Source organism: Ictidomys tridecemlineatus, chromosome 2 (genome assembly GCF_052094955.1).
Source record: "Ictidomys tridecemlineatus isolate mIctTri1 chromosome 2, mIctTri1.hap1, whole genome shotgun sequence".
Classification (NCBI taxonomy): domain Eukaryota; kingdom Metazoa; phylum Chordata; class Mammalia; order Rodentia; family Sciuridae; genus Ictidomys; species Ictidomys tridecemlineatus.
In genome coordinates this window covers 204,906,088-204,919,870 of record NC_135478.1, presented here as the reverse complement: position 1 = coordinate 204,919,870, position 13,783 = coordinate 204,906,088, and the positions used below count along the sequence as shown (strand labels likewise).

At 33.5% G+C, this 13,783-nt stretch overlaps 1 long non-coding RNA gene across 1 annotated transcript; it reads left to right on the top strand.

Moving 5' to 3' along the window:
* The first annotated feature begins 8,963 nt into the window (after positions 1-8,963).
* On the top strand, positions 8,964-12,055 carry LOC144370321 (uncharacterized). The gene is made up of 2 exons (XR_013430299.1): positions 8,964-9,121; positions 11,954-12,055. It is a non-coding gene; the product is annotated as an uncharacterized LOC144370321 (long non-coding RNA).
* The last annotated feature ends 1,728 nt before the right edge of the window (positions 12,056-13,783 follow it).

The window sequence follows — 13,783 nt, the reverse complement described above, 5'->3', positions numbered from 1 at the left end:
GTGTACAATCTTTTGTTGGATTTTTAGATTGCATCTTTACAATTTATAGTCTAAATTCTAAAGAGATACTTAGTTCTTCCTAGTATTGTTAGATGAAATGCTAATACAGCTACAAAAATATTTCATATTATTTCTAGACTAAAGTAATCAGTAGAATTCTCAGGGACTCAGGTATTTACTTAGAAATTAAGTTATTTCTAACAGTGCCCCAAGTTTAGAAATATTATGTAAAAACTTACCTGCAAAGACTATTTTGTAATTTTTCAGAATGTCTGATTAATAATAGCTGCAAAGCAAAGATAAAATGAATCCACTGAAGTCAGGCAGAGAAAAAGATACTTTCTATATAGAGGATAAAAGATAAGTATTATGGCAGAGTTCTTGTCACAAACTGTAACCAGAATAGAGTAACATCTTTAAAGCTTAAAAAGAAATCAACCTGGAATTCTAGCCACAGTAAATATCTCTTTAAAATGAAGTCAAAATTAATTTTTTAAAAATTAAAACCAATAGTGCAATGAATTTGTTTCTATCAGTAAATTGCCTCTGCTATAATGTATCATAGAAGAAATCCTTTAGCTGATATGGTGGCGGATACCTGTAATCCCAATGGCTTGGGAGGCTAAGGCAAGAGGATGCAAGTTCAAAGCCAGCGTCAGCTAAAGTGAGGTACTAAGCAACTCAGTAAGACCCTGTCTCTAAATAAAATACAAAATAGGGATGGGGATGTGGCTCAGTGGTTTAGTGCCCCTGAGTTCAATCCCTGGTAAGTCTGACCGCCCCCCCTCAAAAAAAGTACTTTAAGCAAAAAAATCATGAGACTAAATAGAAATTTGGATCTATCCACAAAATTAAAGTTCTCAAATGATAAAAATTAATATAAACATTTTTCCTATTTATCATTATAATTGATAATAATACCAATGTATTATGATTCATATAAAATAAAAGTTATAATAATGGTGGTACTTATAATAATGAATTAGAGGTGATAATTGAAAGAATGTCAGTTATATCAGTTTATATTTATATTATGAAAAAACCCAAGATATACATTATGCATCTTAATGAAACTATTTTTACAAAGAAATATGAATAAATTAGTAATGAATATTCAGTAGTATTATATCAAATTGCAATTAATACATAAGCTAGCAATAAAGAAAAAATGAACAAATAATGTATGGAACAATCAAAAAAACAAACAATATGATACATTAACCTAACTATATCAATAACAATATTAAATATAAATGTTGTAAGTCAACCAATAAAAATACAGAGATTATCATAATGCGTTAAAAAACCCTGACTATATGCTGCCTATAAAACAATATCTTAAATATAAGGACTTTGATAGGTTAAAAAGAAGATATGCAAACACAATTGTAGCCTTTGTGTAGGTTCTTGTCTTTCAATGTTTCTTTCTAGCATAATATAGAAAAACAAGAAGGAAAAATGAAATTACACAAAAACTTCTTCTATCACATAATTTGAATAGAGGATGACCACACTGCAAATAGCTGTAGGAAAAAAATAAACATCATTGTATTTTAGTATGTTGTCTCTCACGCTCCTGACCTATCCCAACTCCCCCACAAGATGATTTTGGAAAGCAAACATAGACCTGGAAAGACTGCTGGGAAAACATGGAAATGAGGCACTCTAAAATCTCTGACAGAAAAACTAAGTTCACCTGTTGTGGTTTGGATGTGAGGTGTCCCGCAAAAACTCATGTGTGAGACAATGCAAAAAGGTTCAAAGGGTTGTGGGTGTATTAACTCAATCAGTGAATTCATCCCTTGGTAGGGATTAACTGAGTAGTAATTGGTAGGGTGTGTCTGGAGGAGGTGGGAATTGGGGTATATATTTGTATCTGGCAAGTGGAGACTTTCTCTCTGTTTTCTGATCACCATATGAGCTTTTTCCTCTGCCACACTTTTCCGCCATGATGTTCAGCTTCACCTTGAGCCCCAAGGAATGGAGCTGGCCTTCTATGGAGTAAGACCTCTGAAACCGTGAGCTCCCAAATAAACTTTTATTCCCCATAAAATTGTTTTGGTTGGGTCCTTTAGTCACAGTAGTGAAAAGGCTGACTAAAACTCTACCCTTACTCTGAAAATAATAAAATAGCATCCAGGTATGTCTGAGCATGAACCACAAAAGAAAGATGTGAGCGTTCTCACAGTTTGAAAAGGCAGTGTTTGAAATATCTAGCTTCTGGGGAGAAGGGAGGCAAAAGGGAGGTACCTCTGGGATTGGGTAATAAAGAAAGGAATTGGGGTTCTGCAAAGAGATGGGGAATGGAACGCAAACTTAGAGGATACACAATCCCACTGCCTACCCCTATCACAAATAAACCCACGAAATTTTCTGGATTTGGCTAAATGGAGAGACAGGGATCATTAAACAAATCTTGTAAAATACCAAAACACACACATACATACACATACACATACGCAAAAGGATACAATTAACAGATTCATATTGATTTACTTTTGATTTACTGAAAGAAATTTGAAAAGAATATCCAACACATCAGTTGAGAAAAATTTCTCTCAAGCCAACTATGATTCAGAAGAAAACTCTAAGATAACACTATGAATGAAATTAAACATTCTCAAACCAGTGTAACTATGGAAAAACAACCTGAATCAGAAATTCAAAATTGAGCCATAAATCTCAATAATCTTAGTCATTTTTTTGAGGACTCTGTTAGGATATGAACTTTGTATTCATTAATATTACCATTTTAAAAGCCATCTGGCACCATTCTTGGCAAGTTTTTTAAAATTGGAATTTGGCAAGCTTATTGAAGTAATATAATTCATGTTGAGAAGAAATTTATGCAGCAGTATTACTGGATATACTTGAGAAAAATAGTACCATGAATTTATTTCCATCTTCTCAAGAGGGAAACAGTAGTAAATGCATTCTGAGTATTTGGGGGTCTTGAAATCTTAAAAGTAAAATTTATTACGAATCTTGGAAATAGAGCAGGAAAGGAAGATTGTGAGAGACAAAGTGCCTGCCTTTCACAGGTAAAACTGTAATCAGATAACTAAAAGTTTTAAAATTCCCTGTTTATCAAGTAATATCTTAGCATCAAATCAGTAAGCCTAATGTATTTTTAGAAGACACCTATATAAAAACAAACAAATTCTTTAACAGTAATGATACATCTGCAAACAAAAAATACAATATTCAGGGAAGGGAAGGGGCAAGGGTTTAGAAATGACCGTGGAATGTGATGGACATTATTATCCAAAGTACATGTATTAAGGCATGAATTGGTGTGAATATACTTTGTATACAACCAGAGATATGAAAAATTGTGCTCTATGTGTGTAATAAAAATTGTAATGCATTCCGCTGTCATATATAAATAAAAAAATTAACTTAAAAAAAGAACCTCAGTGGAAAAAAAATAAGCACTATTCAGACCAAACTGGATTTGTTACTGTTTAAAACTTTAAAGTTTATGAAGACCTGTGCCTGATATAGTCTCCAATTTGCAACTAGGCAGCAGCATAAAAGCATCCTGATTTGGTACAGTTAAAAAGTTTCTTTTGGGCTAGGGTAGTGTCTCAGTGGTAGAGCACTTGCCTGGCATGTAGGAGGCACTGGGTTTGAGCCTCAGCATCACATAAAAATAAATAAATCAAAATAAAGATATTGGGGGCTGGAGTTGTGGTTCAGTGGTAGAGTGCTTGCCTGGCATGTGTGAGGCCCTGAGTTCTATCTTCAGCACTGCATATAAATTAAAAAATAAAAAATAAAATAAAATAAAAGATTGATTTACAACTAAAATATATTTTTTAAAAATAAATAAAGGTATTGGGTTCATTTACAACCAAAAATTATGAAACAATTTCTCTTCATCAATGGATGGCAGTGATCTCAGTCCTTGACAAGTAAAAGACACTAAGAGCTATATTCTTATTAACATTTTCTTTTATTAACAAGAAGTAATCACTCAATAATTTCCACTATGAATCAGAATTCCTTATGTCTCCAGCATGTTTTCAGTTTCAATGCTATTGTTCAACTAAAGGCAATTTTGGTATCTGATTCATTTTAATTTTTGGCATCTTATTTTTTTTCTGAAAAAATCTTGCAATTTATTTAAAATTAGAGTCAAGTTATTGAATTAAAAAAAAATGGATCTAAGAGACAATAGAATTATTGCTTTTTGCTCTTTAATCCAGAAACTTTTTTCCCCCAGTACTGGGATACAGCTCATTGGTTATCTGCTACCGAGGTGCATCTAACCCATGTGATTCTGCAATCTGTATTTGGGGTAAAAATGGGAGTTCATAACCCACTTGAATCTAATGTATGAAATATGATATTTCAAGAGCTTTGTAATGTTTTGAACAACCAATAAAAAAATTAAAAAAATAAAATAAAAATAAAGGCATGGGGAAAAAAAACTAAAAAAAAAAAAAAAAAGAAATAGGGTTTTGCTTCCGATCTGTAATCTTACTTTCTCAGCCTTTAGAGTAGCTGAGATTACAGCCAAGTACCACTTAACTACACTATAAGATAGTGGTTCTTTTCCTATACTGAATATACTCTTGTTTGTTTACATAATTTAAAAAATCAATTAGATACCTCAATTTCCCCACTCTATGTCTATTGTTGCTATTACTTCTTCATGAAGAAACAATTCATCTTTTTCTAACTTGGCAGCTTGCAATTCCTTAGGGAACCTCTGTCAATGTTTTTTTTTTTTTTTTCTGTCACTTTCTGTATTCATGGCCAAAGTTGAAAATCACCAGCAATTTTAGGTGTGTACATACTGCTGATTATTCACCTCTGCCCAACACACTGACATTCCTGTGGTCCCCAGTAAGGGGGACCAAGTAAGTAAGCTTTCTAAGATCAAACTGAAGTTTATTTTACTCAACAGCCCAGAGGTACAAGGATCTAGAATGAGAATAACAAGAGAATTTTGTGTACATTCCTAGGTATATTCTAAACTTGGTCAGTCCAGCCTGTTCTAATGTTATTTGACAACAGGGAGTTTGAGTGTATTGAGGGTGGCATGCAAGCAGTTACAGAATAATTGGTTCCATTTTGCGAGTAATAATTTACTAATTATATAGTGGAGAAGGAAGAGGGTCTTTGTGAACACCCATTCCTCCTTAAGGAACATGGTCTCCCACCCACATTGAGTTTTCCCTTCCTACCCATCTCTAGAACATATTATCTAGAACTAAAAATCTTATCACCAGCATAGTTCAGGTGTGTATTTGTCTTGTATTGCTAGAAAAAGTATCAGTACACTGAAAGCAGTATTCCTGATATGTAGACAAACATACATATCTTGATGTTATCATCTATGTAATCTTTTGGGGAGATAAATATATAGTTTCCACAAAAGTTGGATTAACTGAATTGAATTGAGTTTTATTGAACCATTAAATTGTTCCAGGTTTCAACCTTTGTTCTGATTTTCACCTCCTTCTACATTCTCTAGCACAGACTGTAGCTACATTTTGTAGAATTATCCCTTTAAGAAGCTCCTGTTATCTGGCAAAAGTTGTAATATTTGCTGACATAAGGTATCACTTTTCTGCAACTCTTGGATGGTATAGAATGTTCAAAAGGAAGCATTTTCAAATTAATACTTTTGGCTTCTGGTGAAAATTCTTTATGTATGACTCTGTTTTATAAGGACTCGTGAAGGCTCTGAGATGTTACCCTTCTCATTTGTATGTACCTGTCTACCATCATTTTGATCCTGCAAAAAAGACAAGCTATCTGGGTCAAGGATGAATTCTGTATTGATAACCAGAGGGATGGTAACACTGTAGGCAACCTGAGGTGCTGTCATGGAAACTTTCTAGACAAGTGGTGAGTTGCATCAGTTGAAGACAGGTGGAAATGTTCCAATGGATTTGCCAACTCTTCTTCTTCCTTCTCAAAGGAGAAAGAAAAATATCTTTGATATTTTCAGATGCAAAGAAAAGGATCTCAAATTCTCACTTTTTGGAATGTAAAATCACCTTTTCAAGGAATGAGTAAACTCTACTGTTTACAGCTTTGGGGATCTAAAGATTTTTCTAAGGTTTGGGGTTTGTCCCTATTGATATGGATATTGTTAATGAAGGGACAGGTTTTGGGGCACATCTTTATTGCTTAACTTAACCTAATTAGGCTGTAACCATTTATCCCCCTAGGGGAGATAAGAGAAGCTTTATCATACTTTTTAACCAGAATAATTAACTAAACAAAAGATTGTATAGCTACCCCACATAGTGTGTAGATAATAAAGTGGTTCTAGGGGAATTGAAAGCAAATACTATCTTTATATTATGTACATTCCTATGCATCAGGAGGATGGGGGTTTTAACAGGGCCACTGATAAATCTTGCAAACTTTTCCTTCCTTGCATGTTCTCACTCTCCTCCAAAATGATCACTCAGTTTTTCCTTCATATATGGCATGCTTTACCAATGGTCCTGGTCCATGTGTCCTCTGGACATGGTATATACCTCAGAAATTTTCAGTTCTGTGGCTTTGCTTATAATATTCCCTCTACCTAGAATGCCTTTCTCAGCTCCATGGATCCTAATCCTACCAGATGCTTCACACACCTCAAATTATCTTATTCCAATGGAATATATCAGATTTTGCAGAAGAGTATATTTTCTTCCTTTTCTGAACTACATGCCATACTCTGCCCCCCTTTTATTGTATTTAATTATATTCTACCTTGTTATTATACTTAGATATCAGCCACTTTTCTTTGCAGACTCTCTACTCATTCGAAGCAAAGTTTGTAGTCCTGATTTAAAGTAATAATAAATATTATCCTTTTTAGAGAAAGATGTCTCATTTACTTATTTATTTTTTTGTACCTATTATGTTTGCCTTAACATTAGAAGAACCTACTCTTTCTACTGCAAGGCAAGTTGTTTCATTTGGGAAGAGGTATAAATTTAGGTAACTAATTCTGACCTTATCACGGGCTAAGAGCTTAACTTCATAGAAGTCATTGCACTCAGAGATTGGTGGCTATGACCACCATCTTGCATATAATTACAACTAGATTTATTATGTTGAAAGCCTCACAAGACCATGTTGGATACTTATTTATGTTCCATACTTAATATAATTATATTAGTTAATATAATCATATTAATATATAATTATACTTAATATAATTAGTGGCATATTTGAATTATGGCTCAAAAGCATTAAATGAGTAGAAAATAAAGTTTGACTTATCACTAGAATTACCTTTTGAGTCACTTATAAAATCACCATCAATCATTTTAGGGAAACTAAACATTTTGGTGAGTTTCAATTAACTGTAAGATTATAAAAAGGTAAGGATTTGCATTATTTTGCTCCTTAGCTGTGAATTTTGAATACTGCAAAGTTAATTGGGTGATATTAGTAGCCAGCATTTAATTTCATCATAGAATATGATGAGCTTCTACTTGCCACTTTCATATCACTACTAGAGAATTTTTGTTTGGTTTGGCTTTTGAAGAATTAGGAGTAGGTTACTCTATAGTTGGTATCTGCATTTGGCTCTATTTTTTTTTCTGCAATTACACTCTTAAAGTGTTGGATTATAAACCATACAGAACATGTGAAACTATTACTAATTATGACACAAAGAGAGAACAACATTCTTATGCAAAACTATGGAGGGGATAAAACTGGGACTGTGTGAATTCAAGGGCTGATCTTTATAGAAACTTTGACATCATTTTTTTGTATTATCAAACTAAGTGTGTCATATTAGATAAATTATTTTCTTGTTAGAACCTCCATATATGAAGCTTCAAGTTTAACAATATGACTATTTTGGAGACTTTTGGAAAGGATTTTTGAATCTCTCTGTGAGTTACAGGGAAAAAATGTGCTAATGAGATCAAACAAAGTTAAGAAATTGAGGTAGGGTTAATTGCATCAGTAAAACATAATCACATTTCCTTTGAAATAAATGAAATTGGAAACTATAGAAAATGCCTATAAAATTGTTTTTGATATGCCAAAACCATGAAATATTTGAAAAAAATCAATGACTGCTCTTACTCCATGAGTCCTAAAATATTCAATCATATTGATGATAATGTTTATATTTATGTTAAGAATAATAGAAATTGTTTTTAAATTTTCCATAGCTATGTAACTTAAAGAAAAGTTACATGTAATTTTTGGTTAGTTTGAAAAATTATAAAACCTCTCTAAGCTTAGAAGAGATATACATCAGCTACATAATTAAACCTGTGACTTAATTTTAGTTCTTTTTATTCCATCATTGATTCATGCAACAGCTGTTGCGCTGATAGAGCAACAATAACTACTACACAAGTATACTAGCTAAAAGACAAAAACTCTTGTGATTTGAGTAGGCTGAATTATACCATATTTATATTCAATAAGAGGAGTGGTGTATCAGAGTAATAATCTTAGGTGAAACATAACTTACCTCTGTTATTCTCAAACACTTGCACATACATACCCTAAGTTAAATTTTATAAATCCTCCTGAAGACAATGTGACTTCAATTTCTAAAGAATGTTTACTTGATTGATTAAATTCATTTTTTGTGTGTGTTTACAAAAAAGCAAACAACAGCAAAAATTTCCTTTTTTACTACATTTTTGTTGTTACTGGAGTCTTAGATTCCTTGAAATGGAAAATCTTGATGGATTCACATGAAATATTTTCCCCCATAGTATATGTTTTATACAAAGTCTGAGTCAACTGAGCCAAACAATTTCTGAGAAGGAGTCTTCACAGTGGATGATAGTAATAAAATTTGTGCACAGTTCTCTTGTCTTGTGACATTTGTCATGAAATTATTTTTTATTTGTTGTTTTTAATTATACATGACAGTAGGGTATATTATGACCATATATATATATATATATATATATATATATATATATAGTGCAACCCATTACAATTTAGACTCCATTCTTTTTTTTTAAAGAGAGAGTGAGAGAGGAGAGAGAGAGAGAGAGAGAGAGAGAGAGAGAGAGAGAGAGAGAGAGAGAGAGAGAGTTTTTAATATTTATTTTTTAGTTCTCGGTGGACACAACATCTTTGTTGGTATGTGGTGCTGAGGATCGAACCCGGGCCGTACGCATTCCAGGTGAGCGCGTTACCGCTTGAGCCACATCCCCAGCCCTAGACTCCATTCTTGTGTTGAACATGATGTAGAGTTACACTGGTTGTGTATTCATAGATGAGCATAGAAAAGTTATGTTGGACTCATTCTACTGTCTTTCCTATTCCAGTTCCCCCTCCCTTTCCTTCATTCCCCTTTGTCTAATCCAATGAACTTCTATACTTACCCTCTCTCACCTCCCTTGTTATGGGCTAGCATCCACATATTAGAGAGAACATTCAACCTTTGATTTTGGGGGAATTGGCTTATTTATCTTAGCACGATAATCTACAGTTCTCTCCACTTACCAGCATAATTTCATTCTTCTTTATAGCTGAGAAATATTCCATTATGTATGTGTGCCACATTTTATTTATCCATTCATTTGTTTTAGGACACTAGGTTGGTTCCATACCTTATCTATTATTTAACTGAGCTGCTATCAACATTGATGTGCATGTATAATATGTAGATTTTACGTCCTTTGGGTATAAAAAGTTCTCTTCTCCATTTGAACTCCTATTGTTCCTCATTCCCTCCGATTGTATTATCAAAAGTCATTCCTAGTCTATCTCCCTGAATCCAGTATTAATTTTAGATAAAGAAAAATTTTAGTATGAATATGTAGACAACATTTAGTACATATACTAAAATTATTGTTGTTATCTGATAATAAAACTTGAGAGAATTCCTGTATTTTTTAATATTTAGTTTTTAGTTTTAGGTGGACACGATATCTTTATTTTATTTTTATGTGGTGCTGAGAATCAAACCCAGTGCCTCATGCATGCTAGGCGAGTGTGCTACCACTTGAACCACATCCCCAGCCCCAACTTCCTGTGTTTTTATTTTATTTTTTACTAAAGCTGTCAAGGAATGGAATTTTGCTTTCTTCCATTATATCAAGCATTTCACTATGAATTTCTAGGTAATTACATAATAAATGATCCTCAGAACTTTCCAGTGACATAGGACTGGAATTATCTCACATTAGATGTGAGGGATTTGAGATGCAGAGGTCAAGGAACTTGCATAGTTTTTGTAGTGAGAGTTTTCAGCATTACATATTACACCTTTTGTAGATAACACTTTTAAGCAGCAACTATGGGTATACCAGAAAATGCACTTGATGGTGGCACTTTAATAAATATTTATTTTTATAATGTGTGTTTTAAAAGTACTGGCATATTTATTTTGATAGGGAATTCACTGAATCCATGGACACTATACATACTATTAGACACTCTATTCTCTTTTATGTGACCACTCTGGAAAGAAATCAATGCTCTATATGATTGGCCTATATAAAGATACTTGCTTGTTTCAATGACTATCTCTCCAGATACTGAGACATTAGGACATGTGCTAGCTCTCTGTCCTTGGCTTATACCTTGTGAGAAATTCTATTTATCTCCTCTAGAAAAGGAAACCAATCTCTTGCAACAATCTATAGAGTGATACCACATTCTTTTGTACTTTCAAGGTGCCAAATTGTTCTGCAGTAGACAGACTGTTTCCTTATCTCCCTCATTTTGGCTAAAGGAGACTTCCTTTTTCACTGGGGTCCTTAATTATTAATAAAGTTTATTGTACTTAATATGTCTCTATGAGTTTATGACTCCCCAAAAGGTATTATGGGTTGAAGTGAGTCTCCCCACAAATTGATATGTTGAAGTCTCTACTCCTAGAACCTCAAAGGCACCATATTTGGATTTAAGCACTTTAAAGATGTGATTAAAATATGTTCTGTAGGGTGGATCTGAATTCAATGACTATTGCCCTTGTCAGAAGGGGAAATTTGGACACCATAAAACAACAGACACATGCATGCAGAGAGACAACAAAGTGAACACAGTGAAAAGGAGGCCATTTGTCATCCAACTGGAGAGGACTCAGAAAAAAACAAAAAGGCCTTCCTACCCATTGACCTGGACTTCTAGCCTCCAGAGCTGTGAGAAAATAAATTCTGTTGTTTGAATTATCCAGCCTGTATTTTGTTGTGGTGGCCCTGGAAAACTGATATAAAAAGTGCTTTCATTTAGATAACAAATACATATAACCTATTGTGGTTATACTTCAGAACCTAGATATCAAACTAATACAGAGGAGTGTTCCCATAATATTTAATTCCCATTTGAACCCATAAGGTCTTAAATATTCAAAATTCAGCTGTCTTTCACTACTACAGATGCCCTTCTTATTATTCATACTGCTACTGTGCATGGAGCTGCTGTTATGTGCTCAGCAATGAGCTAGTGATTTCCATATGGTATCACAAGTATCCTTGCCACAGCTCTGGAAGCATGATATTACTACAGAGAGTTCTTGAGTCCGGGAAACAATAGTATAAGAATCATTATTCATTGTTGTTTCGTAGGTAAAGCATTGGCATTCAGTTCAATGCAGGTTTCTCATGGTCAGCTTTAGTACCTTAGTTTACCCACAGTCTAAGCATGTGATTGGTGTTTAATATATGGGGTGGATTGGCTGCTTTATTGAGTTGGGAAAGAAGGCTGGAGGGGGCATGATCCACTGTCTTCTTTGTAGCACACCATACCTCTTACGGAACCCCGTGCTCTCTCAATGGGGAGGTTGTACAGCCACAATCTTATGTAAGTCATAGCATGATTACCATCTATATTGGTTAAGCTTGACCTGGTAATGACCTTTTCTATCCTTGGACCCCCAAATCTCCATCCATACATAAGAACTTTGGGAAGTAGAAAGAACATTGAGAAGAGGCCATAGATCTGTTTTCTAGTACTTGTTCTAGTTCATAAAGAAAGGAAACTAATAAAGCCAATGTAATGTTTCCAGGTTTGAGTCTTCAGCCTTCTAATGAGACCAAACATGGAAGCTTGCTTGACTTATAGGATTGCTGGAGGAACCAAATAAGGCAAAACCAAGATTCTTTGAAAGGTTTGTATTCTGGAACGTGAAATGATGTAGGTCCTTCTTCTTTGTACCCTTCTTAATTTTGCCAGTTGTTCCATTCTTTCTACAGCTATAGAGGGAATGCTGGGTTATCTATGATAAACTAGTTTGATTGTCAATCCCCTGTTATATTGTTCATACTAGACCATGATTTTTTTTAAATTTTTTTTTATTATAGTAAGAGTACTTTACGTGAAATATACCATACCCTCCTAAATATTTAAGTGTATAATACTTTTTTTTTCTGTGCTGGGGATTGAACCCAGGGCCCTGTCTATGAAAGGCAAACACTCTACCAACTGAGCTATATCCCTAGCCCCACAATATGGTTGAATAGGGTACAATGTTGTGCAGCAGATTTCTAGCTTATTCATATTGTTTAAAGAAAACTTGATGTTTATTGGAGAGTAATTTTTTATTCTTTTCCCACAGCCCCCAATAACTACCATTTCATTCTTTCCTTCTATGAATTTAATTATTTTACATTCCTCATATAAATAGATAATAATGAGAAAAAAGAGATTATTGATGTTCCAAAGTCACTCCACTTTAGTAGTATTTGCTGTCATATATTTTGGAATTAGATATTTGGATTTAACTATTTTTTTCCAGTAGCAAGTCACAATAATACTGGTAATACTAGTAACATTTGTTGAAAAATAATGAACCAGGTACTAAGCTGAGGCTTTTTTAATCACTTAATTCTCTCAATAACTGCTTAAGGCAGATACCATTTATAAGGCATATCCTATTTTAAATATGAGAAATATGAAGAATAAAAATTCAAGGTACTTGCCCAAAGTCACATAACTAGCAACAATGGAGCCAGTGTTAAAACATTGGTGTTGTGACTCTTTACTCTTGCTTTATGTTGGAAGAATAAAATTTTGCCAGAAAATTAAAGTGGGAAAGCAAGATGGCAAAAGAAAGAGACTGAACAACAATGAGATGCATTCCAAGTACTGGTCCTCCCCTTCAGTGTGCTTGCATTACTGTAGCCTTAGCACCTGGCAAACTGCCTGAGTAAGTATTTAATAAATATTTATGAATTTAATGAGTGAGAATGCAACACTTAGAGTACCCAGGAATGCAAAGAGATTGTCATACACAGAATTTAAAACATGATTGTAAAAACAGAAAGAGGTCAGTATATGATATTAAACAGATAAAGATTTGTGGATGAAGTACTGTATGAAGCAAGATCATTCATTTGATCATATATTCTTTAAAAATGTATTGACTACCTGCCTTATAAAAAATATTTAGGAATCAGTGATATATAGATAAAACTAGAGTCCATGCCCAGGAGAGATATATTTAAAATATTTTAAGCAGGGGCTTTGAAGAAGATAGTCACAGAAATTAATTGCTTTTATTAGAAGTATTTCTAAAAATAAAAACCAATAAACTGATACCTAGATAATAAAAACAAGTAATTATCTCTGTTGACATATTATCATCATTAAAAGTAAGAGTATTTTACTGCCTTTTATACTAATAAACCCACCATTATTTATTGTGATATTTGCATGCCAGGAATCATTATCTTTTTAATAAGACAGGTAAGCAGAGTTCACTATTGTGGCAAGAAAGTTATATGTAAGTGCAAATCAACAGAAATGTATTTTTGCCTGGTAGGTCATATCTTGCCTCAAAAAAAGAATTGATGAGATTTAATTGTATAAATATACAGCAGCAAACAACTAAAAAGGA